Source organism: Bos grunniens, chromosome 1 (assembly GCF_055505025.1).
Source record: "Bos grunniens cultivar Pamir isolate PY7600 chromosome 1, Bosgru_T2T1.0, whole genome shotgun sequence".
NCBI classification, from domain to species: domain Eukaryota; kingdom Metazoa; phylum Chordata; class Mammalia; order Artiodactyla; family Bovidae; genus Bos; species Bos grunniens.
In genome coordinates, this window is record NC_141165.1 from 156,584,472 (window position 1) to 156,591,220 (window position 6,749).

Sequence of the window (6,749 nt, forward strand, 5' to 3'; positions counted from 1 at the left end):
CAACAGTTAGAACTGGACATGGAACAACAGACTGGTTCCAAATTGAGAAAGAAGTACATCAAGGCTGTATATTGTCACCCTGCTTATTTAACTTCTATGCAGGGTACATCATGAGAAATGCTGGACTGGATGAAGCACAAGCTGGAATCAAGATTGCTGGGAGAGATATCAATAACCTCAGATATGCAGATGACACCACCCTTATGGCAGAAAGAGAAGAACTAACAGCCTCTTGATGAAAGTGAAAGAGGAGAGTGAAAAAGTTGGCTTAAAACAACATTCAGAAAACTAAGATCATGTCATCTGGTCCCATCACTTCATGGCAAATAGATGGAGAAACAATGGAAGCAGTGACAGACTTTATTTTCTTGGGCTCCAAAATCACTGCAGATAGTGACTGCAGCCATGAAATTAAAAGACACTTCTCCTTGAAAGAAAAGTTATGACCAACCTAGAAAGCATATTAAAAAGCAGAGACATTACTTTGCCAATGAAGGTCCATCCAGTCAAAGCTATGGTTTTTTCCAGTAGTCATATATGGATGTGAGAGTTTGACTATAAAGAAAGCTGAGCACCAAAGAATTGATGCTTTTGAACTGTAGTGTTGGAGAAGACTCTTGAGAGTCCCTTGGACTGCAAGGAGATCCAACCAGTCCATCCTAAAGGAAATCAGTCCTGAATATTCATTGGAAGGACTGATGCTGAAGCTGAAACTCCAGTAGTTTGGCCACCTGATGGGAAGAAGTGACTCATTGGAAAAGACCCTGATGCTGGGAAAGATTGAAGGTGGGAGAAGGGGATGACAGAGGATGAGATGGTTGGATGGCATCACTGACTCAAAGGACATGAGTTTGAGTAAGCTCCAGGAGTTGGTGATGGAGGTAGGCCTGGCGTGCTGCAGGCCATGGGATCGCCAAGAGTGGAACACAACTGAGTGACTGAACTGAACTGAGGGAACTCAGAAAAGAAAGAATACCTGCCGTCTAACAGCCACCAGACTGCAGCCACTCCTTACACTGAGCCCTGAGGAAACTCGGGGTGTGAAAACACAAGGGGCTGGCCTCGGAGAATTGAAGTGCATGTCAAAGGAATGATTTCAGTGAGCCCAGACTCTTGGTCTTCTCATATATTAAAAAATGCTAAATTCCTTAACTTGATATATCTGGTTTTCTTTAATTAGCAGTAATGTTTTGATGTTTAGACTACCTACCCTTTGTTGCAAATCTCTGGCTTCCTGACTTCACCTCCTTGGATGAGTTCTCCAAGAAATACATGAGGTGCTGCCTCCCAGGCTTGAAGTTGTAAAAATTCCTGCTGTATAAAGATTCTCAACTTTTAGGCTGTGGATAACTTTCAGTTGTGAATATTTTTTAAGTCGACAGAAGTCTGCTAAAGGGCACAAGTTTTCTTTGTGGGGTGAAGAAAATGCTCTAGAGTTGGATTGTGATGATGTGTGTACAACTTCATGAATATACCACCCATCACTGAATTATACTTGAAAGGGAGAATTTTATGGTACATAAATTATATTTCAATAAAGCTGATATTTACAAAATGAGACTGTGATAAAGGCCATGAGGGAAGAGATGGAGTGTCACAGAGTGGGTGACATCACAGTGAAAAACCCACTGAAAACTCAGCCAGATATGAGGAAAAAGGTAACAAAGTGGCTGAGACACCAGTTTTGAAAAATTACACCCAGCTAAGTTGTGGTTAGGTCTGTGTGGTCATTACCCTTAGGACAGCAAGCTCCTTCAATCCTGCCTTACCTGGACCACTGACGGCAAGCAAACTGGACCTTCTGGACAACAAGTGCAAAGGAAAGAAACTAAAAGAGGAAACATTACTGAATTCAAGCTCTGACAGCTTACCACACAATAATCGAGAGATGAGATATTGAGGCAAGGAATAGCCACTTTATTTAGAAAGCCAGGTGTCTGAGAAGATGGCACTCTAGAGTACCATCTTATTGGGGTCTGGATACCAGTTTCTTTTATAGAACAGAGAGCAGGAGGAGGTGAGGAAGTAAAGTAAAAAGACCATTAGTCTTGCAAAATATCTCCTGGCTTGGCCAGCATTGGGATGAGGATCTGTTAATTCCTTCTTTTCTGTAGCCATTCACAGGTGGGCAGGTTCCCTCCCACCCACACAGGCCATTGTGAGTGTTTGCAGCTATAGACAGCATCCTTCCATTGATTATAATAAAAGCAAGGAAAAGCAAGGTTTAAAGTAAGAGAAATAGAACCAACCTGGAGTCAGATTTCACTCTTCCCTGTTACAAAAAGAGCAAGTTCCACCTCAGGCAAGTGGTGAAGACAAAGTTACCTGTAGTTGACTATGGAATGTGGTGAATCATCACTAAGATATGATGTCACCCAATCCTTCAGTGATTTTAGATTCCTGTCTTTCTCTCTCTCCTCTCCCTTGTAAAGAGGGTATCACTGTGGAGTTGTTTATATGACTCCAGTAATGACATCAATTTATTTGGGTGGATCTTAAATAGTTAATGAGATGAACCTAAGCCAGTTCACCAGGTTCTCACAAACAGTTTTTATTACTCCAGGTTCGTAGAACTGGGGCTCAAAGAAATGGAATGACCTTCCCACAAGCAAACACACAGCAAATGGCAAATCAGGACACGAGCTTCTTTTCTCCCATCCCAGCACTGCCTCTGCCTTTTGGGACTATCAGTTCAGTTCAGTTGCTCAGTTGTGTCTGACTCTTTGCGACCCCATGGACTGCAGCACACCAGGCCTCCCTGTCCATCACCAACTCCCGGAGCTTGCTCAAACTCATGCCCTTTGAGTCAGTGATGCCGTCCAACCATCTGATCCTCTGTCGTCCCCTTCTCCTCCCACCTTCAATCTTTCCCAGCATCAGGGTCTTTTCCAATGAGTCACTTCTTCCCATCAGGTGGCCAAAGTACTGGAGTTTCAGCGTCAGCATCAGTCCTTCCAATGAATATTCAGGACTGATTTCCTTTAGGATGGATCTCCTTGCAGTCCAAGGGACTCTCAAGAGTCTTCTCCAACACCACAGTTCAAAAGCATCAGTTCTTCAGCACTCAGCTTTCTTTATAGTTGAACTCTCACATCTATACATGACTACTGGAAAAACCAAAGCTTTGTCTAAATGGACCTTTGTTGGCAAAGTAGTGTCTCTGCTTTTTAATATGCTTTCTAGGTTGGTCATAACTGTTCTTCCAAGAAGAAATGTCTTTTAATTTCATGGCTGCGGTCACTATCTACAGTGATTTTGGAGCCCCCCAAAATAAAGTCTGTCACTGTTTCTATTGTTTCCCCGTGTATTTGCCATGAAGTGATGGGATCAGATGCCATGATCTTAATTATCTAAATGTTGAGTTTTAAGCCAACTTTTTCACTCTCCTCTTTCACTTTCATCAAAAGGCTCTTTAGTTCTTCTTCTCTTTCTGCCATAAGGGTGGCGTCATCTGCATGTCTGAAGTTATTGATATTTCTCCCGGCAATCTTGATTTCAGCTTGTGCTGTAGGGACTACAGAAAAAGGAAAGGAACCAAAGAAACATGGCAGAGAAAAGTAGAGGACATGGAAAATAAAGAGAAGGACAGAGAAAAAGAAGGGGAAAGAGAGAGGAAAGGAGGTTGAGAATAGAAAGTAAGAGGTGGTGTCAGTTCAAAGTAATGATGCCAGAGAGAGCTGGCCAGGCAGGGCCCATTCTCACAGATGCAGGGCCAGCACTGGGAGAGCTGGTTGAGGCAAGAAGTTGTTCTTATTGTTTTTCAGTCGCTAAGTCATGTCTGACCTCTTTGTGATCCCATGGACTGCAGCACACCAGGCTTCCCTGACCTTCACTATCTCCTGGAGTTTGCTCAAACTCATGTCCATTGAGAGAGCTGTCGATATATCAGAGAAATAATGGAAGGTCTGTGTTACTGGGCGGGGCAGGCGGGGGGAGGGGGCTGGCGGGAGGGAAGCACAGCCTAAAACTTGAGAATTACGTTTTATTCAGTGAACACACTAAGGATTTCAGCCAGGGAGACAGCCTCTCAGATTGCTCTGAGAGACTGTTTTGATGAGAGATAAGGGAGGAGCCAGAATATAAAGGAGTCTTTGAAAAAAAAGATCAGAGAGATATGATCTCAAGTGGCCTCCACTTGCAATGACTTGGAGCAGGGCTTGGGTTCCCAGCCAGAGATTGAGCTGGGTCACAGTGGGGAAAGCACAGATTCAGGTTCTGGCCTTCAACTTCCACACTCTTATGTAAGCAGTGCTGTTGGCAGCTCACGTTTTCTGTTTTTTTCCCTCCTTGGGAGAGACCATTGATCACTGTTAATTTTTAGAGTTGGTGGTGAAGGGACAGGCACAGTGTCTACCTTTCTTAAAGATGTAAGATACTTTAAATTTTTATTTTCTAGTTTCCACAGAGAAGAGTTTCCACAAAGACAGAAAGTAGTGAAGCAGGTAAAGTATTCATTAAGAGGAAAAGAGTACAGTACATGTGGATAGACACATGGGCAGACTCAGAGGGCGAGTTCCTGAGTTGCTGAGTCTTGCCTTTGTGGCAGTTTGGGTTACTCTCATGGGGCATTTCCTCCGAGTTTTCCTTTGGTCAATCATTATAATTAACCTGGTTCACAGTCCATATTTGGTATGTCTCAGGGTCCTTCCATGTGTGCACACACGTCTCTTAGCCAAGATGGATTTTACCGAAAAGGCATCTGAATAGAACACCCCTTGACATAACTTCCCTTTGACCTGCAAGGAGGCTTTTCTGCCCATGTGTGGTCAGGGAGGTCTCCTGACTTCGAGAACAAGAAATAAGTGGTCCGAGTAGGGCCCAGCCTTCTCTCCTTAACTGTCCTACTATTCTCATCTTGGAGTTTTGATCCACAGGGAATGACTCTCCAATTGCTTTACCCTGGGTTGGGGGTGGGGGGCATCTACCTCCTTCCTCAGTTGAAACATCAAAAGATTACTGCTGTTGAAGAAAGAAAACCAGACCTCTTAAGTTAATGAGCTGAGCATTTTTCTGTGTATGAGAAGATGCAAGTGACTCTGGGCTCCCTAAGATCATACCTTTGATATGCACTTTAGCTATCTGGGGCCAGTGTACTGTGCTTTCTCATCCTGAGTCTCCTCAGGGCTCACCTTTGGGGTGGGTGTCAGCTGGTGGCTTGGTGGTTGCAGCATCCTTTGTTTACTGATATGACAGGCAACTTTTTTTCATTGACACTCTCCACAAATAGGATTACTGTCATGCCTTCCACATCTGGGTACCCAAGGTTCTTGCAGGTGACATCTTTAGTAATAAAAGGTCAAATACTTCTTTCTGTCTAGAAAATAAAAATTTATAGTATCTTACATCTTTAAGAAAGGTAGACACTGCCTGTCCCTTCACCACCAACTCTAAAAATTAACAGTGATCAATGGTCTCTCCCAAGGAGGGAAAAAAACAGAAAACGTGAGCTGCCAACAGCACAGGGAGAAACTAAGCAAAACAGGCTGCTTACATATGAGTGTGGATGTTTATAAGGATGAAATCAATTAAATTTGAGAGTGATCTTTTAAAAGCTATTTCACCATAAAGCCAGTATGAAATTCCTAATGTATCCTTTGGGAATTCATTGCTGTGTCTCTTTTTTGAGCAGTGGCAGTGGAATCTAGGATCTATCCTTGCCTCCTGCTTTGGACTGTAACTAGGGAGACTTCCCTCCTCATTGGTTCAAAGTGTTAGGGCAAACACTGACTGAAACCACCCACCTTGACCATGTACCATGGTAACCATTCCCATGAGTTATTATACATCAGGAGGTCCTGATAATGAAAACAGAATGAATGAGCCACCATCAACTGGAGTAGTTCAGAAAATGTCAAATGGAGACACCAAGTGTCCTACCACCTCTCAGAATCCTCCTCACTGACATCCATTTTGGCTGAGCAATACACACACCACCAGGAGGGACCCTGAGTCAGAATGATTGGCCAGAGGCAGCCTAGAAACTAATCCTGTCACCATAAAAGCCAAGACTGTGAGCCACGTGGCACAGCAGTCCTCCTGGATGCCCTGACCCTCCTGCTCTCCCTCCTGCCCCTTCCCAATAATGTCTCTTGCTTTGTCAGCATGTGTGTCTCCTCAGGCAGTTCATTTCCGAGTGTTAATCAGGAGGCCCCCTTTGGGCCCTGGAAGAGGTTCCCCTTTCCTGCAACAGAAGGAGCAGATTTGATCTAAATCTTCAGATACCCAGAGAGGAAGGTGTCGACTAAAAAGTATTTTCACAACCGAAAAGTTGAGTTCTGTTTCATTTGGCAGGAATTTTTAGGACTTCAAGCCTGGGAGGCAGCATCTCAAGTAACCCTGAGAGAACTGCTCCGAGGATGTGAGGGAAGGAGCCAGGTTATATAGAATTTTTGCAACAAATGGCAGGTAGTCTGAGCATCAAAAAGATGATTGTGAGTTAAAGAAAACCAGATATCCCAAGTTAAGGAATTGAGCAGTTTTCTATGTGTGGGCTCACTGAAATCCCCTTTGATAAGCACTTCAGCTCTCTAGGGCCAACATCCTGTGTTTTTACATCCTGAGTTTCATCAGAGCTCACCGTTGGGAGTGGCTGCAGTCTGATGGCTGCTAGATGGCAGGTATTCCTTCCTTCCTGAGTTCCCTCAGGGCTCACCAGCTCGTCCAGGGGTGGCTGCAATCACTGCTAACTGTGACGTCCTTTGTTTACTGATCTGGCAGGCAATATTCCATTTCTCAAGGAGAACCAACAT